This window comes from Dendropsophus ebraccatus, unplaced genomic scaffold, assembly GCF_027789765.1.
Source record: "Dendropsophus ebraccatus isolate aDenEbr1 unplaced genomic scaffold, aDenEbr1.pat pat_scaffold_924_ctg1, whole genome shotgun sequence".
NCBI lineage: Eukaryota > Metazoa > Chordata > Amphibia > Anura > Hylidae > Dendropsophus > Dendropsophus ebraccatus.
Genome location: NW_027210524.1, coordinates 1 through 21206, shown reverse-complemented (window position 1 = coordinate 21206; position 21206 = coordinate 1). Strand labels below are relative to the sequence as shown.

Sequence of the window (21206 nt, the reverse complement as noted above, 5' to 3'; positions counted from 1 at the left end):
ACCGACCCCGAAAAATTAGCCCGAGTGTGGCTACGAAAAGTTTGTTTGTCCAAGACTTGCTGGCCTCTGTTGCCATGGCAACCAACTGGCAGAGTTGTTTACAACTTGGCTGCCGGGCCAGTGCTGGTGATGTCATCGCGGGACGTGATGTCATCAAGGCTTTGCTGCTATACACAGCTTGCCAGCACAACAAGCAGCTCAGTTGCAGCCGGTCAAGCGACCGAGCAGGTAGGTGGAAAGGTAGGTGCAGTTTATTAAACCGTTTCCTTTGGATTTGATTTCCTGGTGGCCGGCCGATGTATCCTGCTGATGCTGCCTGCCTACGGCTCCAGCTGGGAGAATTCACCCTCCATGTTCTTTGATAGATAGATTAGATACATTAGATAGAATAGATAGGATAGATAGGATAGATTAGATAGATAGATAGATAGATAGATAGATAGATAGATAGATAGATAGATAGATAGATAGATAGGTAGGTAGGTAGGTAGGTAGGTAGGTACTAATAATAAGCTAGCCAGCTAGGCAGCCAGCCACAGAGACAGCCAGCCAGCTACAGAGACAGCCAGCCAAAGAGCTAGCTGCATGTCATGTATGCCAGACAGAGACGGAGACAGAGACAGAGACGTGTATGTCTGCCATCCATCAGGTGGAAGCAGACGCAGTGTGATTGGGGGGTGGAGCTATTCAGATTTGAGAGCAGAAAGGAAGACAGAGGCAGTGCTAGGCAATAGGAGATGCAGTGTGAAAGCACGTCCGGTCCGCCATCTGAGAGGGTGGAGCGCATAATAGGGTATGTATGTCTGGCTTCGCCTTAACAAGAAGGACGTGGTGTCCGAGAAGGGGAGTTTTCGGGAAACCGTTGTGGCCATCGCTTCTCGGCCTTTTGGCTAAGATCAAGTGTAGTATCTGTTCTTATCAGTTTAATATCTGATACGTCCCCTATCTGGGGACCATATATTAAATGGATTTTTAGAACAGGGAGATGGAAAAAGAGCTTGCTCTGTCCTCTCCAGGCATTGACCTGGTATTGCAGTGCCTCCAGGTTCAGTGCACCCCCTAATGAGTTTGCAAAAAACAGAGCAAAAGAATGAAGAAGGAAACAAGCCGGCTGCACCTGAAACTACTGTTTTGCAAGAAACATCCCTCGAGTGTGTTGTGCGCAGGTGGACCGACCCCGAAAAATTAGCCCGAGTGTGGCTACGAAAAGTTTGTTTGTCCAAGACTTGCTGGCCTCTGTTGCCATGGCAACCAACTGGCAGAGTTGTTTACAACTTGGCTGCCGGGCCAGTGCTGGTGATGTCATCGCGGGACGTGATGTCATCAAGGCTTTGCTGCTATACACAGCTGCCAGCACAACAAGCAGCTCAGTTGCAGCCGGTCAAGCGACCGAGCAGGTAGGTGGAAAGGTAGGTGCAGTTTATTAAACCGTTTCCTTTGGATTTGATTTCCTGGTGGCCGGCCGATGTATCCTGCTGATGCTGCCTGCCTACGGCTCCAGCTGGGAGAATTCACCCTCCATGTTCTTTGATAGATAGATTAGATACATTAGATAGAATAGATAGGATAGATAGGATAGATTAGATAGATAGATAGATAGATAGATAGATAGATAGATAGATAGATAGATAGATAGGTAGGTAGGTTAGGTAGGTAGGTACTAATAATAAGCTAGCCAGCTAGGCAGCCAGCCACAGAGACAGCCAGCCAGCTACAGAGACAGCCAGCCAAAGAGCTAGCTGCATGTCATGTATGCCAGACAGAGACGGAGACAGAGACAGAGACGTGTATGTCTGCCATCCATCAGGTGGAAGCAGACGCAGTGTGATTGGGGGGTGGAGCTATTCAGATTTGAGAGCAGAAAGGAAGACAGAGGCAGTGCTAGGCAATAGGAGATGCAGTGTGAAAGCACGTCCGGTCCGCCATCTGAGAGGGTGGAGCGCATAATAGGGTATGTATGTCTGGCTTCGCCTTAACAAGAAGGACGTGGTGTCCGAGAAGGGGAGTTTTCGGGAAACCGTTGTGGCCATCGCTTCTCGGCCTTTTGGCTAAGATCAAGTGTAGTATCTGTTCTTATCAGTTTAATATCTGATACGTCCCCTATCTGGGGACCATATATTAAATGGATTTTTAGAACAGGGAGATGGAAAAAGAGCTTGCTCTGTCCTCTCCAGGCATTGACCTGGTATTGCAGTGCCTCCAGGTTCAGTGCACCCCCTAATGAGTTTGCAAAAAAACAGAGCAAAAGAATGAAGAAGGAAACAAGCCGGCTGCACCTGAAACTACTGTTTTGCAAGAAACATCCCTCGAGTGTGTTGTGCGCAGGTGGACCGACCCCGAAAAATTAGCCCGAGTGTGGCTACGAAAAGTTTGTTTGTCCAAGACTTGCTGGCCTCTGTTGCCATGGCAACCAACTGGCAGAGTTGTTTACAACTTGGCTGCCGGGCCAGTGCTGGTGATGTCATCGCGGGACGTGATGTCATCAAGGCTTTGCTGCTATACACAGCTGCCAGCACAACAAGCAGCTCAGTTGCAGCCGGTCAAGCGACCGAGCAGGTAGGTGGAAAGGTAGGTGCAGTTTATTAAACCGTTTCCTTTGGATTTGATTTCCTGGTGGCCGGCCGATGTATCCTGCTGATGCTGCCTGCCTACGGCTCCAGCTGGGAGAATTCACCCTCCATGTTCTTTGATAGATAGATTAGATACATTAGATAGAATAGATAGGATAGATAGGATAGATTAGATAGATAGATAGATAGATAGATAGATAGATAGATAGATAGATAGATAGATAGATAGGTAGGTAGGTAGGTAGGTAGGTAGGTACTAATAATAAGCTAGCCAGCTAGGCAGCCAGCCACAGAGACAGCCAGCCAGCTACAGAGACAGCCAGCCAAAGAGCTAGCTGCATGTCATGTATGCCAGACAGAGACGGAGACAGAGACAGAGACGTGTATGTCTGCCATCCATCAGGTGGAAGCAGACGCAGTGTGATTGGGGGGTGGAGCTATTCAGATTTGAGAGCAGAAAGGAAGACAGAGGCAGTGCTAGGCAATAGGAGATGCAGTGTGAAAGCACGTCCGGTCCGCCATCTGAGAGGGTGGAGCGCATAATAGGGTATGTATGTCTGGCTTCGCCTTAACAAGAAGGACGTGGTGTCCGAGAAGGGGAGTTTTCGGGAAAACCGTTGTGGCCATCGCTTCTCGGCCTTTTGGCTAAGATCAAGTGTAGTATCTGTTCTTATCAGTTTAATATCTGATACGTCCCCTATCTGGGGACCATATATTAAATGGATTTTTAGAACAGGGAGATGGAAAAAGAGCTTGCTCTGTCCTCTCCAGGCATTGACCTGGTATTGCAGTGCCTCCAGGTTCAGTGCACCCCCTAATGAGTTTGCAAAAAACAGAGCAAAAGAATGAAGAAGGAAACAAGCCGGCTGCACCTGAAACTACTGTTTTGCAAGAAACATCCCTCGAGTGTGTTGTGCGCAGGTGGACCGACCCCGAAAAATTAGCCCGAGTGTGGCTACGAAAAGTTTGTTTGTCCAAGACTTGCTGGCCTCTGTTGCCATGGCAACCAACTGGCAGAGTTGTTTACAACTTGGCTGCCGGGCCAGTGCTGGTGATGTCATCGCGGGACGTGATGTCATCAAGGCTTTGCTGCTATACACAGCTGCCAGCACAACAAGCAGCTCAGTTGCAGCCGGTCAAGCGACCGAGCAGGTAGGTGGAAAGGTAGGTGCAGTTTATTAAACCGTTTCCTTTGGATTTGATTTCCTGGTGGCCGGCCGATGTATCCTGCTGATGCTGCCTGCCTACGGCTCCAGCTGGGAGAATTCACCCTCCATGTTCTTTGATAGATAGATTAGATACATTAGATAGAATAGATAGGATAGATAGGATAGATTAGATAGATAGATAGATAGATAGATAGATAGATAGATAGATAGATAGATAGATAGGTAGGTAGGTAGGTAGGTAGGTAGGTACTAATAATAAGCTAGCCAGCTAGGCAGCCAGCCACAGAGACAGCCAGCCAGCTACAGAGACAGCCAGCCAAAGAGCTAGCTGCATGTCATGTATGCCAGACAGAGACGGAGACAGAGACAGAGACGTGTATGTCTGCCATCCATCAGGTGGAAGCAGACGCAGTGTGATTGGGGGGTGGAGCTATTCAGATTTGAGAGCAGAAAGGAAGACAGAGGCAGTGCTAGGCAATAGGAGATGCAGTGTGAAAGCACGTCCGGTCCGCCATCTGAGAGGGTGGAGCGCATAATAGGGTATGTATGTCTGGCTTCGCCTTAACAAGAAGGACGTGGTGTCCGAGAAGGGGAGTTTTCGGGAAACCGTTGTGGCCATCGCTTCTCGGCCTTTTGGCTAAGATCAAGTGTAGTATCTGTTCTTATCAGTTTAATATCTGATACGTCCCCTATCTGGGGACCATATATTAAATGGATTTTTAGAACAGGGAGATGGAAAAAGAGCTTGCTCTGTCCTCTCCAGGCATTGACCTGGTATTGCAGTGCCTCCAGGTTCAGTGCACCCCCTAATGAGTTTGCAAAAAACAGAGCAAAAGAATGAAGAAGGAAACAAGCCGGCTGCACCTGAAACTACTGTTTTGCAAGAAACATCCCTCGAGTGTGTTGTGCGCAGGTGGACCGACCCCGAAAAATTAGCCCGAGTGTGGCTACGAAAAGTTTGTTTGTCCAAGACTTGCTGGCCTCTGTTGCCATGGCAACCAACTGGCAGAGTTGTTTACAACTTGGCTGCCGGGCCAGTGCTGGTGATGTCATCGCGGGACGTGATGTCATCAAGGCTTTGCTGCTATACACAGCTGCCAGCACAACAAGCAGCTCAGTTGCAGCCGGTCAAGCGACCGAGCAGGTAGGTGGAAAGGTAGGTGCAGTTTATTAAACCGTTTCCTTTGGATTTGATTTCCTGGTGGCCGGCCGATGTATCCTGCTGATGCTGCCTGCCTACGGCTCCAGCTGGGAGAATTCACCCTCCATGTTCTTTGATAGATAGATTAGATACATTAGATAGAATAGATAGGATAGATAGGATAGATTAGATAGATAGATAGATAGATAGATAGATAGATAGATAGATAGATAGATAGATAGGTAGGTAGGTAGGTAGGTAGGTACTAATAATAAGCTAGCCAGCTAGGCAGCCAGCCACAGAGACAGCCAGCCAGCTACAGAGACAGCCAGCCAAAGAGCTAGCTGCATGTCATGTATGCCAGGACAGAGACGGAGACAGAGACAGAGACGTGTATGTCTGCCATCCATCAGGTGGAAGCAGACGCAGTGTGATTGGGGGGTGGAGCTATTCAGATTTGAGAGCAGAAAGGAAGACAGAGGCAGTGCTAGGCAATAGGAGATGCAGTGTGAAAGCACGTCCGGTCCGCCATCTGAGAGGGTGGAGCGCATAATAGGGTATGTATGTCTGGCTTCGCCTTAACAAGAAGGACGTGGTGTCCGAGAAGGGGAGTTTTCGGGAAACCGTTGTGGCCATCGCTTCTCGGCCTTTTGGCTAAGATCAAGTGTAGTATCTGTTCTTATCAGTTTAATATCTGATACGTCCCCTATCTGGGGACCATATATTAAATGGATTTTTAGAACAGGGAGATGGAAAAAGAGCTTGCTCTGTCCTCTCCAGGCATTGACCTGGTATTGCAGTGCCTCCAGGTTCAGTGCACCCCCTAATGAGTTTGCAAAAAACAGAGCAAAAGAATGAAGAAGGAAACAAGCCGGCTGCACCTGAAACTACTGTTTTGCAAGAAACATCCCTCGAGTGTGTTGTGCGCAGGTGGACCGACCCCGAAAAATTAGCCCGAGTGTGGCTACGAAAAGTTTGTTTGTCCAAGACTTGCTGGCCTCTGTTGCCATGGCAACCAACTGGCAGAGTTGTTTACAACTTGGCTGCCGGGCCAGTGCTGGTGATGTCATCGCGGGACGTGATGTCATCAAGGCTTTGCTGCTATACACAGCTGCCAGCACAACAAGCAGCTCAGTTGCAGCCGGTCAAGCGACCGAGCAGGTAGGTGGAAAGGTAGGTGCAGTTTATTAAACCGTTTCCTTTGGATTTGATTTCCTGGTGGCCGGCCGATGTATCCTGCTGATGCTGCCTGCCTACGGCTCCAGCTGGGAGAATTCACCCTCCATGTTCTTTGATAGATAGATTAGATACATTAGATAGAATAGATAGGATAGATAGGATAGATTAGATAGATAGATAGATAGATAGATAGATAGATAGATAGATAGATAGATAGATAGATAGGTAGGTAGGTAGGTAGGTAGGTAGGTACTAATAATAAGCTAGCCAGCTAGGCAGCCAGCCACAGAGACAGCCAGCCAGCTACAGAGACAGCCAGCCAAAGAGCTAGCTGCATGTCATGTATGCCAGACAGAGACGGAGACAGAGACAGAGACGTGTATGTCTGCCATCCATCAGGTGGAAGCAGACGCAGTGTGATTGGGGGGTGGAGCTATTCAGATTTGAGAGCAGAAAGGAAGACAGAGGCAGTGCTAGGCAATAGGAGATGCAGTGTGAAAGCACGTCCGGTCCGCCATCTGAGAGGGTGGAGCGCATAATAGGGTATGTATGTCTGGCTTCGCCTTAACAAGAAGGACGTGGTGTCCGAGAAGGGGAGTTTTCGGGAAACCGTTGTGGCCATCGCTTCTCGGCCTTTTGGCTAAGATCAAGTGTAGTATCTGTTCTTATCAGTTTAATATCTGATACGTCCCCTATCTGGGGACCATATATTAAATGGATTTTAGAACAGGGAGATGGAAAAAGAGCTTGCTCTGTCCTCTCCAGGCATTGACCTGGTATTGCAGTGCCTCCAGGTTCAGTGCACCCCCTAATGAGTTTGCAAAAAACAGAGCAAAAGAATGAAGAAGGAAACAAGCCGGCTGCACCTGAAACTACTGTTTTGCAAGAAACATCCCTCGAGTGTGTTGTGCGCAGGTGGACCGACCCCGAAAAATTAGCCCGAGTGTGGCTACGAAAAGTTTGTTTGTCCAAGACTTGCTGGCCTCTGTTGCCATGGCAACCAACTGGCAGAGTTGTTTACAACTTGGCTGCCGGGCCAGTGCTGGTGATGTCATCGCGGGACGTGATGTCATCAAGGCTTTGCTGCTATACACAGCTGCCAGCACAACAAGCAGCTCAGTTGCAGCCGGTCAAGCGACCGAGCAGGTAGGTGGAAAGGTAGGTGCAGTTTATTAAACCGTTTCCTTTGGATTTGATTTCCTGGTGGCCGGCCGATGTATCCTGCTGATGCTGCCTGCCTACGGCTCCAGCTGGGAGAATTCACCCTCCATGTTCTTTGATAGATAGATTAGATACATTAGATAGAATAGATAGGATAGATAGGATAGATTAGATAGATAGATAGATAGATAGATAGATAGATAGATAGATAGATAGATAGATAGATAGGTAGGTAGGTAGGTAGGTAGGTAGGTACTAATAATAAGCTAGCCAGCTAGGCAGCCAGCCACAGAGACAGCCAGCCAGCTACAGAGACAGCCAGCCAAAGAGCTAGCTGCATGTCATGTATGCCAGACAGAGACGGAGACAGAGACAGAGACGTGTATGTCTGCCATCCATCAGGTGGAAGCAGACGCAGTGTGATTGGGGGGTGGAGCTATTCAGATTTGAGAGCAGAAAGGAAGACAGAGGCAGTGCTAGGCAATAGGAGATGCAGTGTGAAAGCACGTCCGGTCCGCCATCTGAGAGGGTGGAGCGCATAATAGGGTATGTATGTCTGGCTTCGCCTTAACAAGAAGGACGTGGTGTCCGAGAAGGGGAGTTTTCGGGAAACCGTTGTGGCCATCGCTTCTCGGCCTTTTGGCTAAGATCAAGTGTAGTATCTGTTCTTATCAGTTTAATATCTGATACGTCCCCTATCTGGGGACCATATATTAAATGGATTTTTAGAACAGGGAGATGGAAAAAGAGCTTGCTCTGTCCTCTCCAGGCATTGACCTGGTATTGCAGTGCCTCCAGGTTCAGTGCACCCCCTAATGAGTTTGCAAAAAACAGAGCAAAAGAATGAAGAAGGAAACAAGCCGGCTGCACCTGAAACTACTGTTTTGCAAGAAACATCCCTCGAGTGTGTTGTGCGCAGGTGGACCGACCCCGAAAAATTAGCCCGAGTGTGGCTACGAAAAGTTTGTTTGTCCAAGACTTGCTGGCCTCTGTTGCCATGGCAACCAACTGGCAGAGTTGTTTACAACTTGGCTGCCGGGCCAGTGCTGGTGATGTCATCGCGGGACGTGATGTCATCAAGGCTTTGCTGCTATACACAGCTGCCAGCACAACAAGCAGCTCAGTTGCAGCCGGTCAAGCGACCGAGCAGGTAGGTGGAAAGGTAGGTGCAGTTTATTAAAACCGTTTCCTTTGGATTTGATTTCCTGGTGGCCGGCCGATGTATCCTGCTGATGCTGCCTGCCTACGGCTCCAGCTGGGAGAATTCACCCTCCATGTTCTTTGATAGATAGATTAGATACATTAGATAGAATAGATAGGATAGATAGGATAGATTAGATAGATAGATAGATAGATAGATAGATAGATAGATAGATAGATAGATAGATAGATAGGTAGGTAGGTAGGTAGGTAGGTACTAATAATAAGCTAGCCAGCTAGGCAGCCAGCCACAGAGACAGCCAGCCAGCTACAGAGACAGCCAGCCAAAGAGCTAGCTGCATGTCATGTATGCCAGACAGAGACGGAGACAGAGACAGAGACGTGTATGTCTGCCATCCATCAGGTGGAAGCAGACGCAGTGTGATTGGGGGGTGGAGCTATTCAGATTTGAGAGCAGAAAGGAAGACAGAGGCAGTGCTAGGCAATAGGAGATGCAGTGTGAAAGCACGTCCGGTCCGCCATCTGAGAGGGTGGAGCGCATAATAGGGTATGTATGTCTGGCTTCGCCTTAACAAGAAGGACGTGGTGTCCGAGAAGGGGAGTTTTCGGGAAACCGTTGTGGCCATCGCTTCTCGGCCTTTTGGCTAAGATCAAGTGTAGTATCTGTTCTTATCAGTTTAATATCTGATACGTCCCCTATCTGGGGACCATATATTAAATGGATTTTTAGAACAGGGAGATGGAAAAAGAGCTTGCTCTGTCCTCTCCAGGCATTGACCTGGTATTGCAGTGCCTCCAGGTTCAGTGCACCCCCTAATGAGTTTGCAAAAAACAGAGCAAAAGAATGAAGAAGGAAACAAGCCGGCTGCACCTGAAACTACTGTTTTGCAAGAAACATCCCTCGAGTGTGTTGTGCGCAGGTGGACCGACCCCGAAAAATTAGCCCGAGTGTGGCTACGAAAAGTTTGTTTGTCCAAGACTTGCTGGCCTCTGTTGCCATGGCAACCAACTGGCAGAGTTGTTTACAACTTGGCTGCCGGGCCAGTGCTGGTGATGTCATCGCGGGACGTGATGTCATCAAGGCTTTGCTGCTATACACAGCTGCCAGCACAACAAGCAGCTCAGTTGCAGCCGGTCAAGCGACCGAGCAGGTAGGTGGAAAGGTAGGTGCAGTTTATTAAACCGTTTCCTTTGGATTTGATTTCCTGGTGGCCGGCCGATGTATCCTGCTGATGCTGCCTGCCTACGGCTCCAGCTGGGAGAATTCACCCTCCATGTTCTTTGATAGATAGATTAGATACATTAGATAGAATAGATAGGATAGATAGGATAGATTAGATAGATAGATAGATAGATAGATAGATAGATAGATAGATAGATAGATAGATAGGTAGGTAGGTAGGTAGGTAGGTAGGTACTAATAATAAGCTAGCCAGCTAGGCAGCCAGCCACAGAGACAGCCAGCCAGCTACAGAGACAGCCAGCCAAAGAGCTAGCTGCATGTCATGTATGCCAGACAGAGACGGAGACAGAGACAGAGACGTGTATGTCTGCCATCCATCAGGTGGAAGCAGACGCAGTGTGATTGGGGGGTGGAGCTATTCAGATTTGAGAGCAGAAAGGAAGACAGAGGCAGTGCTAGGCAATAGGAGATGCAGTGTGAAAGCACGTCCGGTCCGCCATCTGAGAGGGTGGAGCGCATAATAGGGTATGTATGTCTGGCTTCGCCTTAACAAGAAGGACGTGGTGTCCGAGAAGGGGAGTTTTCGGGAAACCGTTGTGGCCATCGCTTCTCGGCCTTTTGGCTAAGATCAAGTGTAGTATCTGTTCTTATCAGTTTAATATCTGATACGTCCCCTATCTGGGGACCATATATTAAATGGATTTTTAGAACAGGGAGATGGAAAAAGAGCTTGCTCTGTCCTCTCCAGGCATTGACCTGGTATTGCAGTGCCTCCAGGTTCAGTGCACCCCCTAATGAGTTTGCAAAAAACAGAGCAAAAGAATGAAGAAGGAAACAAGCCGGCTGCACCTGAAACTACTGTTTTGCAAGAAACATCCCTCGAGTGTGTTGTGCGCAGGTGGACCGACCCCGAAAAATTAGCCCGAGTGTGGCTACGAAAAGTTTGTTTGTCCAAGACTTGCTGGCCTCTGTTGCCATGGCAACCAACTGGCAGAGTTGTTTACAACTTGGCTGCCGGGCCAGTGCTGGTGATGTCATCGCGGGACGTGATGTCATCAAGGCTTTGCTGCTATACACAGCTGCCAGCACAACAAGCAGCTCAGTTGCAGCCGGTCAAGCGACCGAGCAGGTAGGTGGAAAGGTAGGTGCAGTTTATTAAACCGTTTCCTTTGGATTTGATTTCCTGGTGGCCGGCCGATGTATCCTGCTGATGCTGCCTGCCTACGGCTCCAGCTGGGAGAATTCACCCTCCATGTTCTTTGATAGATAGATTAGATACATTAGATAGAATAGATAGGATAGATAGGATAGATTAGATAGATAGATAGATAGATAGATAGATAGATAGATAGATAGATAGATAGATAGATAGGTAGGTAGGTAGGTAGGTAGGTACTAATAATAAGCTAGCCAGCTAGGCAGCCAGCCACAGAGACAGCCAGCCAGCTACAGAGACAGCCAGCCAAAGAGCTAGCTGCATGTCATGTATGCCAGACAGAGACGGAGACAGAGACAGAGACGTGTATGTCTGCCATCCATCAGGTGGAAGCAGACGCAGTGTGATTGGGGGGTGGAGCTATTCAGATTTGAGAGCAGAAAGGAAGACAGAGGCAGTGCTAGGCAATAGGAGATGCAGTGTGAAAGCACGTCCGGTCCGCCATCTGAGAGGGTGGAGCGCATAATAGGGTATGTATGTCTGGCTTCGCCTTAACAAGAAGGACGTGGTGTCCGAGAAGGGGAGTTTTCGGGAAACCGTTGTGGCCATCGCTTCTCGGCCTTTGGCTAAGATCAAGTGCAGTTGCCGCTGTGCTTGGTCTTGGCTGGAGGGCGTCGGAGGCTTAGCCCCCGTTGGGGGCGGCTGAAGATTAAGAAGGCGATCACCATGGGCGTGAAGCTACGCTATGCCGAGACCGGGGAACCCCGGGTCAAAAACGGATTTCGTATAGATGTGTCGGAGGGGATGGAAGACCGCTTTACCCTGAAAGTTCTGGTGTGCGAAATTCTGACTGAAATACTAAAGGTAAAACGAGATGATATTTTATGTTTGCAAGACCCTAAAAAGGGAAAGTATGTGTTGGTCCTAACCAATATTGGTCACTGCCATAATTTGTACCGTAACTTGCAAGAAAATCTTGATAATCCTGATTTGGATGGATTGACTTTCACCATCTTGTATAGCGGAGGGGCAATTCCGCTTGTGGTTTTCTTATACAACCCTCATGTGCCCAGATATGACATTGATGTGTTTTTGAAAAACTATTGTGCCTGTGTCAGTTTTTCGCACAAGGTGAAGAATAGTGAGGGGTTATGGACAGGAAAGTACAAGTACTTTGTCACTTTCCATGAGGACCCGCAGAGTCCAGGTGGTATGAAGTACCCTCCACTTAACTTTGCCATTGGGAGAGACCGTGGATATTTGTTTTTTCCTGGAGCTCCCAGGTTCTGCCGTAAATGTAAGGGCTTTGGGCATATTGCGGAAGACTGTAAGGAAGAGATAAGGTGTGGCCGCTGTGGGCAGCCGGGGCATCCAGCCCGGGATTGTGACAACCCCATTGCGTGTAACCTCTGTGGGAAGGTCGGCCATATCTTCAAAGATTGCCCCATGCGGGAAAAAAAATCCTTTGCTGAGGTGGTTGGTGGTGGGCGCCCTCAGGGAGTACCTAAAGTGACCCTGTTGGGATTGCCGTCGGTGGTGGAAGACACAGTCACAATGGAGGTGGCACAGGTGGAAGAGGTGCTTCCTCATGGTGTTTGTGTGCAAGTTGAAGGGGAGGTGGAGGGTTCTGTGCCAGAGACTCCCGCCGTTTCATGGAGCGAGAGCTCCATGGAACAAGAAGGCAATGGAGGCCAGGGTGATTTTTCCAACTCCAGACCCTTGGAAGAGGTGTTGGAGGTAGCCCCTAAAAGACCCAGGACTGCGCTATCTCCGGCCAGTGAGTGTGGTGCGAGTCCTGGGCGAGAAGCTGTGTACCCTATTTCGGCGATTCCTGCGGATGTGGCTTTTTTAGAAGAAGCCGGGACTTCGGCCTTCACATGCGGCTACCGAAGTCCAGACGGTGTCGGATGAAGGAGAGATGGGGTGTGTACAGCCCACTCGCGTGCCGGGTTAAAATATGGGCTCCAAAGTTGCATGTAATGTCGTATCCTTGAATGTTAGGCAGATTGGATCCAAAGCAAGGAGAGCGGCTGTCCTGGACTTTGTAAAAAGTCTGGGAGCAGAAATATACTGCCTACAGGAATGTGGCATTTCGGAGCCATTGTCTGACCGGGACTGGCCGCATGGTCAGCATGTGTGGTCAGGGTCAGACAAAAACAAGAACGATGGGGTTGGGATATTGCTGGGTAGTAGAGAGATAAGTTTAGAAAGTTATACTGTGGTGGAGGTGGGGAGGTGTGTAATGGCAGTGGTGTTGTATAGGGGTGTGCGGGTGAGGGTTTTTAATGTATATAGTTATACACAAAGGGAAGATAGGGCAAAATTATTTGAGAAATTGTGTTTGTTTTTGCCTGGGAGAACTCCCACCATTTTGGCGGGGGATTTCAACTGTGTGGTAGAGGGATCTAAGGTGGATGGGACAGGGAGGAGGTTAAAAAATCTGGTTTCTGATTTTGCTTTATTGGATGCGGCTGTGGAGTGCTTGGGCAGGTCACCACCTGCGACCTATAAGGCTGATAGAGGTGGGGTGGAGTCTCGCATAGATTATTGTTTTTTTTCTAAAAATGTAAAATGTATTGCTTTTTCCCAACAGGTAGTGGGGTTTTCTGATCATGAGTGTTTGAGAGTCTGTATTGAATGTGATGTGGAAGGGTTGTATGGAAGAGGTGTGTGGAAGTTAAATGTGAGTCTGCTTGAGGATGTGAGGATCATGGTGGATTTTAAGTATGCTTATGTTAGGTGGAAAAGTAGACAAAAAGATTTTGAGAGTATACTGGGGTGGTGGGATTGGATGAAGGGGGAGGTTAAAAAATTCTTCAGAAAGTGGGGCTACAAAAAAGCTGCCATATTAAGAAATAGGTACAAAGAGCTGAATATGAAAATAAATTGGTTGCAAAAGTTAAGGATGATTGGAGTTAATGTGGATGATCTGTTAGAGGAAGCAAGGACTGAATTGAAAGAAAGTATGGAGAAGAGAGGGAAAGAGATTATTTATAGATCAAAAGTGGAGTGGTTGGACAAAAATGAGAAGTGTACAAGGTTTTCTTTAAGAAAGTGTGTGGTAAGAAAAATGATATGGAAGTTGTGCTAAATAAGGGAGGGGTGAGTGTGTATGGTAAAGATGTGATAAGAGAGGTGGAAGCATTTTATAGTGAACTATATGAGTGTAAATGGATAGATGAGAATTTGGTAGATGAAGTGTTAAATGGTCTGGAGAGTGAGATTAAGGAGAGTGATGGTGAGATGTTATGTGAGGATATTGCATTGGAGGAGGTTAGAAGTGCTGTGATGAGTGCAAGGAAAAATAAAACCCCTGGGAAGGATGGGATTCCGGTTGAATTTTATGTGAAAGCATGGGATATTGTGGGTGAGGATATGATGAAAGTATATCAGTATATGTGGGAGAATGGTAGGATGAGTGAGTCGATGAAAGAAGGGGTGGTTGTGTTGATTTATAAGAAAGGAGACAAGAAATGTTTGGGGAACTGGAGACCGATTACGTTGCTAAACACGGATTACAAGGTGTTTGGTAAGATTGTGTCTGGTCGTATGCGTGAGGTGATTGGACAGGTGATAGAGGAGGATCAAGTGTGTGCGATTCCTGGTAGAAGTATGACTGATAATTTATTTTTGTTGAGGGATTTGTTTGGGGACTGCATGGATAGGAAACAGAAGTGTATGGTTTTAATGGTGGATTTTGAAAAAGCTTTCGATAGAGTGTCGCATGAATTTATGTTTAAAGTGTTAGAGAGGATGGGATTTCCGAAGAATTTTGTGGATGTGGTAAAGTGTTTATATGCGGATGTGACAAGTGAGTTTTTTGATAAATGGGGTGTTGAGTGATAAAATAAGGGTGGGGTCGGGGTTAGGCAAGGTTGCCCTATGTCCCCCATATTGTTTGTGAGTGTGATTGAGCCGTTGATGTGTATTATTAGAAAGGATAAGGTGATGAGAGGTTGTTGATTCCGGGGAGTGGAGGGAAGAATGTAAAAGTATTGGGTTATATGGATGATATTGTGGTGGTGAGTGATAACATGGTAAGTATGAATAGGGCTAAATTGTGGTTGGATGTTTTTTGTGGTGCATCTGCTTTTAAAGTCAATTGGGATAAGTGTGTGTTTAAGTGTTTTGGGGATAAGAGTGTGAGAATGGACGGTGTTGAAAGTGAAAGAGGCGCGGTGAAGATTTTGGGGATACAATTTAATGACGATCTAAATGGGAATGAAAGTTGGAATGAATGTGGGATGCGAATTGAGCGTAAGTTGAATTTTTGGAGAATGCGTCAGTTAACTTTGGTTGGGAAAGTTTTGATTGTAAAAGCGGTAATTTTGCCTATTTTGTTATTTTGTGCGAATGTGTTCCCGTTTGCTGTGCGAAATATGAAAAAGGCTGAGAAATTGTGTTTTACGTTTTTGTGGGGTAGTAAGATGGAGAGGATGAAAAGAGAGGATGTGTACAAGTCTTGTGAGAATGGCGGGCTAGGGTTTCCAAATTTTCAGATTTTTTTGGGGCTTAGCTATATTAAAGTTATGGTAGTGTTGCTGGAGAAAGAGAATAAGGCTGGATGCATGGTGCGGTATATGGCTGGGTGGATGTTGTATGGGTTAAAATGGGTGGAGAGGGATGCAAGAGTGCCTGTTGCTTTCAAGTGTCCGATGTGGTATAAGAAAGTGGAGAAATTGGTGATAGAATTGGATTTGCTAAATGTGCCTGTGGATGAGTTTAGAGACAAAAAGAAAGTGATGAGGAGAATTGAAGCGAGAGAATTGGTGTGTAATATTGGTGGTTTAAGGGCGGATGAGGCTTTGACTGTTTGGAAGAAAATGAGAGTGAGTGGAATGTCAACAAAACAACATGATGTGGTATGGATGAGTCTGCATGACATTTTGCCAGTGAGACAGGTGCAGAAGAGGCGTGACTTGATTAGATATGAGGTGTGTCCGAGGGATGGTTGTGGAGCTAGTGAGACTGTGAGACATATGATGTGGGACTGTCAGTATGCTTATGATGTATGGAAAGGAGTGGGGGGTTTGTGTAAGGAGTTGGCTGGGGTGACGTTCATAGACTGGAGAGTGGCTATGTTTGGTATGGGTGCTTCTGGTAAGGTTAAGGAGAGAGTGATGTGGCTGATTATGGCGTGTGTGATGGAGAGTCTATGGGATATGCGAAATTTGTGGGTGTTTAGAAGAAGGTTGGTGTCTGTTAATGAATGTGTGAAATTAATATTGTCAAGGTTGTATGTGGTATATTTGTGGGACAGACAGCGTGGTGGTGACCTGGACGCGGAAGGTGTGTGGAAGTTTAAAAATGGAGGTTTTTGGTGTATTATAAGTGATTTGGTTATGGGTTTTGTGGAGGCTTTATTATAAGTTTTTTGATGTAAAATTATGGAAAAAAGACCATGATGATGAAAAGGTTGGATTAAAGAGAATGGTATGAGCAGTTTTCTGTTATATCAGTTTTAACCAATCTGAATGTTTTTAAAAAAAAAAAAAAAAAAAAAAATCTGTTCTTATCAGTTTAATATCTGATACGTCCCCTATCTGGGGACCATATATTAAATGGATTTTTAGAACAGGGAGATGGAAAAAGAGCTTGCTCTGTCCTCTCCAGGCATTGACCTGGTATTGCAGTGCCTCCAGGTTCAGTGCACCCCCTAATGAGTTTGCAAAAAAACAGAGCAAAAGAATGAAGAAGGAAACAAGCCGGCTGCACCTGAAACTACTGTTTTGCAAGAAACATCCCTCGAGTGTGTTGTGCGCAGGTGGACCGACCCCGAAAAATTAGCCCGAGTGTGGCTACGAAAAGTTTGTTTGTCCAAGACTTGCTGGCCTCTGTTGCCATGGCAACCAACTGGCAGAGTTGTTTACAACTTGGCTGCCGGGCCAGTGCTGGTGATGTCATCGCGGGACGTGATGTCATCAAGGCTTTGCTGCTATACACAGCTGCCAGCACAACAAGCAGCTCAGTTGCAGCCGGTCAAGCGACCGAGCAGGTAGGTGGAAAGGTAGGTGCAGTTTATTAAACCGTTTCCTTTGGATTTGATTTCCTGGTGGCCGGCCGATGTATCCTGCTGATGCTGCCTGCCTACGGCTCCAGCTGGAGAATTCACCCTCCATGTTCTTTGATAGATAGATTAGATACATTAGATAGAATAGATAGGATAGATAGGATAGATTAGATAGATAGATAGATAGATAGATAGATAGATAGATAGATAGATAGATAGATAGATAGGTAGGTAGGTAGGTAGGTAGGTAGGTACTAATAATAAGCTAGCCAGCTAGGCAGCCAGCCACAGAGACAGCCAGCCAGCTACAGAGACAGCCAGCCAAAGAGCTAGCTGCATGTCATGTATGCCAGACAGAGACGGAGACAGAGACAGAGACGTGTATGTCTGCCATCCATCAGGTGGAAGCAGACGCAGTGTGATTGGGGGGTGGAGCTATTCAGATTTGAGAGCAGAAAGGAAGACAGAGGCAGTGCTAGGCAATAGGAGATGCAGTGTGAAAGCACGTCCGGTCCGCCATCTGAGAGGGTGGAGCGCATAATAGGGTATGTATGTCTGGCTTCGCCTTAACAAGAAGGACGTGGTGTCCGAGAAGGGGAGTTTTCGGGAAACCGTTGTGGCCATCGCTTCTCGGCCTTTTGGCTAAGATCAAGTGTAGTATCTGTTCTTATCAGTTTAATATCTGATACGTCCCCTATCTGGGGACCATATATTAAATGGATTTTTAGAACAGGGAGATGGAAAAAGAGCTTGCTCTGTCCTCTCCAGGCATTGACCTGGTATTGCAGTGCCTCCAGGTTCAGTGCACCCCCTAATGAGTTTGCAAAAAACAGAGCAAAAGAATGAAGAAGGAAACAAGCCGGCTGCACCTGAAACTACTGTTTTGCAAGAAACATCCCTCGAGTGTGTTGTGCGCAGGTGGACCGACCCCGAAAAATTAGCCCGAGTGTGGCTACGAAAAGTTTGTTTGTCCAAGACTTGCTGGCCTCTGTTGCCATGGCAACCAACTGGCAGAGTTGTTTACAACTTGGCTGCCGGGCCAGTGCTGGTGATGTCATCGCGGGACGTGATGTCATCAAGGCTTTGCTGCTATACACAGCTGCCAGCACAACAAGCAGCTCAGTTGCAGCCGGTCAAGGCGACCGAGCAGGTAGGTGGAAAGGTAGGTGCAGTTTATTAAACCGTTTCCTTTGGATTTGATTTCCTGGTGGCCGGCCGATGTATCCTGCTGATGCTGCCTGCCTACGGCTCCAGCTGGGAGAATTCACCCTCCATGTTCTTTGATAGATAGATTAGATACATTAGATAGAATAGATAGGATAGATAGGATAGATTAGATAGATAGATAGATAGATAGATAGATAGATAGATAGATAGATAGATAGATAGGTAGGTAGGTAGGTAGGTAGGTACTAATAATAAGCTAGCCAGCTAGGCAGCCAGCCACAGAGACAGCCAGCCAGCTACAGAGACAGCCAGCCAAAGAGCTAGCTGCATGTCATGTATGCCAGACAGAGACGGAGACAGAGACAGAGACGTGTATGTCTGCCATCCATCAGGTGGAAGCAGACGCAGTGTGATTGGGGGGTGGAGCTATTCAGATTTGAGAGCAGAAAGGAAGACAGAGGCAGTGCTAGGCAATAGGAGATGCAGTGTGAAAGCACGTCCGGTCCGCCATCTGAGAGGGTGGAGCGCATAATAGGGTATGTATGTCTGGCTTCGCCTTAACAAGAAGGACGTGGTGTCCGAGAAGGGGAGTTTTCGGGAAACCGTTGTGGCCATCGCTTCTCGGCCTTTTGGCTAAGATCAAGTGTAGTATCTGTTCTTATCAGTTTAATATCTGATACGTCCCCTATCTGGGGACCATATATTAAATGGATTTTAGAACAGGGAGATGGAAAAAGAGCTTGCTCTGTCCTCTCCAGGCATTGACCTGGTATTGCAGTGCCTCCAGGTTCAGTGCACCCCCTAATGAGTTTGCAAAAAACAGAGCAAAAGAATGAAGAAGGAAACAAGCCGGCTGCACCTGAAACTACTGTTTTGCAAGAAACATCCCTCGAGTGTGTTGTGCGCAGGTGGACCGACCCCGAAAAATTAGCCCGAGTGTGGCTACGAAAAGTTTGTTTGTCCAAGACTTGCTGGCCTCTGTTGCCATGGCAACCAACTGGCAGAGTTGTTTACAACTTGGCTGCCGGGCCAGTGCTGGTGATGTCATCGCGGGACGTGATGTCATCAAGGCTTTGCTGCTATACACAGCTGCCAGCACAACAAGCAGCTCAGTTGCAGCCGGTCAAGCGACCGAGCAGGTAGGTGGAAAGGTAGGTGCAGTTTATTAAACCGTTTCCTTTGGATTTGATTTCCTGGTGGCCGGCCGATGTATCCTGCTGATGCTGCCTGCCTACGGCTCCAGCTGGGAGAATTCACCCTCCATGTTCTTTGATAGATAGATTAGATACATTAGATAGAATAGATAGGATAGATAGGATAGATTAGATAGATAGATAGATAGATAGATAGATAGATAGATAGATAGATAGATAGATAGGTAGGTAGGTAGGTAGGTAGGTAGGTACTAATAATAAGCTAGCCAGCTAGGCAGCCAGCCACAGAGACAGCCAGCCAGCTACAGAGACAGCCAGCCAAAGAGCTAGCTGCATGTCATGTATGCCAGACAGAGACGGAGACAGAGACAGAGACGTGTATGTCTGCCATCCATCAGGTGGAAGCAGACGCAGTGTGATTGGGGGGTGGAGCTATTCAGATTTGAGAGCAGAAAGGAAGACAGAGGCAGTGCTAGGCAATAGGAGATGCAGTGTGAAAGCACGTCCGGTCCGCCATCTGAGAGGGTGGAGCGCATAATAGGGTATGTATGTCTGGCTTCGCCTTAACAAGAAGGACGTGGTGTCCGAGAAGGGGAGTTTTCGGGAAACCGTTGTGGCCATCGCTTCTCGGCCTTTTGGCTAAGATCAAGTGTAGTATCTGTTCTTATCAGTTTAATATCTGATACGTCCCCTATCTGGGGACCATATATTAAATGGATTTTTAGAACAGGGAGATGGAAAAAGAGCTTGCTCTGTCCTCTCCAGGCATTGACCTGGTATTGCAGTGCCTCCAGGTTCAGTGCACCCCCTAATGAGTTTGCAAAAAACAGAGCAAAAGAATGAAGAAGGAAACAAGCCGGCTGCACTGAAACTACTGTTTTGCAAGAAACATCCCTCGAGTGTGTTGTGCGCAGGTGGACCGACCCCGAAAAATTAGCCCGAGTGTGGCTACGAAAAGTTTGTTTGTCCAAGACTTGCTGGCCTCTGTTGCCATGGCAACCAACTGGCAGAGTTGTTTACAACTTGGCTGCCGGGCCAGTGCTGGTGATGTCATCGCGGGACGTGATGTCATCAAGGCTTTGCTGCTATACACAGCTGCCAGCACAACAAGCAGCTCAGTTGCAGCCGGTCAAGCGACCGAGCAGGTAGGTGGAAAGGTAGGTGCAGTTTTATTAAACCGTTTCCTTTGGATTTGATTTCCTGGTGGCCGGCCGATGTATCCTGCTGATGCTGCCTGCCTACGGCTCCAGCTGGGAGAATTCACCCTCCATGTTCTTTGATAGATAGATTAGATACATTAGATAGAATAGATAGGATAGATAGGATAGATTAGATAGATAGATAGATAGATAGATAGATAGATAGATAGATAGATAGATAGATAGGTAGTAGGTAGGTAGGTAGGTAGGTACTAATAATAAGCTAGCCAGCTAGGCAGCCAGCCACAGAGACAGCCAGCCAGCTACAGAGACAGCCAGCCAAAGAGCTAGCTGCATGTCATGTATGCCAGACAGAGACGGAGACAGAGACAGAGACGTGTATGTCTGCCATCCATCAGGTGGAAGCAGACGCAGTGTGATTGGGGGGTGGAGCTATTCAGATTTGAGAGCAGAAAGGAAGACAGAGGCAGTGCTAGGCAATAGGAGATGCAGTGTGAAAGCACGTCCGGTCCGCCATCTGAGAGGGTGGAGCGCATAATAGGGTATGTATGGTCTGGCTTCGCCTTAACAAGAAGGACGTGGTGTCCGAGAAGGGGAGTTTTTCGGGAAACCGTTGTGGCCATCGCTTCTCGGCCTTTTGGCTAAGATCAAGTGTAGTATCATCAGGAAATCTGTCAAGGTGCCTGGGGTACCCGACTGTCGGCCTTTGGAGGATTACTCTCCAGGCTATAGGCAGGCCTCTTCAGTCCCCCCTAGCAACGAGGAATGAAGATCCCACAACCTGCATCTGAAGGGGCAGGTGCACCCTGGGTTTTTTCGTTGAAGTGATTCAAAATGGACGTGACTAATGAAGATGGAACGATGCCGGTTGAAGGTCCCCAGCCTAGGCAGGATAAGAGAACGGATTGGTGGCTTTGGGTCGCTGGGAAGGTGCCAGAAAGAAACGGAATTGGGACCTTGCGTTTTTGGGGAGGAAGTTGCTCTTGATAAACTCT

The 21206-nt window shown here is 47.5% G+C and overlaps 13 non-coding genes and 1 pseudogene across 13 annotated transcripts; all 14 read left to right on the top strand.

The window, feature by feature from the left end:
- Positions 1 to 870: 870 nt before the first annotated feature.
- On the top strand, positions 871 to 1061 carry LOC138781083 (U2 spliceosomal RNA). Its single transcript, XR_011361395.1, has one exon. It is a non-coding gene; the product is annotated as a U2 spliceosomal RNA (small nuclear RNA).
- Positions 1062 to 2028: 967 nt separating this feature from the next.
- Positions 2029 to 2219, top strand: LOC138781082 (U2 spliceosomal RNA). Its single transcript, XR_011361393.1, has one exon. It is a non-coding gene; the product is annotated as a U2 spliceosomal RNA (small nuclear RNA).
- A 976-nt stretch (positions 2220 to 3195) lies between these two features.
- LOC138781081 (U2 spliceosomal RNA) lies at positions 3196 to 3386 on the top strand. Its single transcript, XR_011361392.1, has one exon. It is a non-coding gene; the product is annotated as a U2 spliceosomal RNA (small nuclear RNA).
- A 970-nt stretch (positions 3387 to 4356) lies between these two features.
- Positions 4357 to 4547, top strand: LOC138781080 (U2 spliceosomal RNA). Its single transcript, XR_011361391.1, has one exon. It is a non-coding gene; the product is annotated as a U2 spliceosomal RNA (small nuclear RNA).
- Positions 4548 to 5514: 967 nt separating this feature from the next.
- On the top strand, positions 5515 to 5705 carry LOC138781079 (U2 spliceosomal RNA). Its single transcript, XR_011361390.1, has one exon. It is a non-coding gene; the product is annotated as a U2 spliceosomal RNA (small nuclear RNA).
- Positions 5706 to 6679: 974 nt separating this feature from the next.
- On the top strand, positions 6680 to 6869 carry LOC138781121 (U2 spliceosomal RNA). The gene has a single exon (XR_011361433.1). It is a non-coding gene; the product is annotated as a U2 spliceosomal RNA (small nuclear RNA).
- A 974-nt stretch (positions 6870 to 7843) lies between these two features.
- LOC138781126 (U2 spliceosomal RNA) lies at positions 7844 to 8034 on the top strand. The gene has a single exon (XR_011361437.1). It is a non-coding gene; the product is annotated as a U2 spliceosomal RNA (small nuclear RNA).
- Positions 8035 to 9005: 971 nt separating this feature from the next.
- Positions 9006 to 9196, top strand: LOC138781114 (U2 spliceosomal RNA). Its single transcript, XR_011361425.1, has one exon. It is a non-coding gene; the product is annotated as a U2 spliceosomal RNA (small nuclear RNA).
- A 970-nt stretch (positions 9197 to 10166) lies between these two features.
- LOC138781102 (U2 spliceosomal RNA) lies at positions 10167 to 10357 on the top strand. Its single transcript, XR_011361413.1, has one exon. It is a non-coding gene; the product is annotated as a U2 spliceosomal RNA (small nuclear RNA).
- Positions 10358 to 16193: 5836 nt separating this feature from the next.
- On the top strand, positions 16194 to 16378 carry LOC138781129 (U2 spliceosomal RNA). The gene has a single exon (XR_011361440.1). It is a non-coding gene; the product is annotated as a U2 spliceosomal RNA (small nuclear RNA).
- Positions 16379 to 17352: 974 nt separating this feature from the next.
- On the top strand, positions 17353 to 17543 carry LOC138781090 (U2 spliceosomal RNA). Its single transcript, XR_011361401.1, has one exon. It is a non-coding gene; the product is annotated as a U2 spliceosomal RNA (small nuclear RNA).
- A 967-nt stretch (positions 17544 to 18510) lies between these two features.
- Positions 18511 to 18700, top strand: LOC138781120 (U2 spliceosomal RNA). The gene has a single exon (XR_011361432.1). It is a non-coding gene; the product is annotated as a U2 spliceosomal RNA (small nuclear RNA).
- A 970-nt stretch (positions 18701 to 19670) lies between these two features.
- Positions 19671 to 19861, top strand: LOC138781077 (U2 spliceosomal RNA). Its single transcript, XR_011361389.1, has one exon. It is a non-coding gene; the product is annotated as a U2 spliceosomal RNA (small nuclear RNA).
- Positions 19862 to 20832: 971 nt separating this feature from the next.
- LOC138781131 (U2 spliceosomal RNA) lies at positions 20833 to 20908 on the top strand (annotated as a pseudogene).
- Positions 20909 to 21206: the final 298 nt, after the last annotated feature.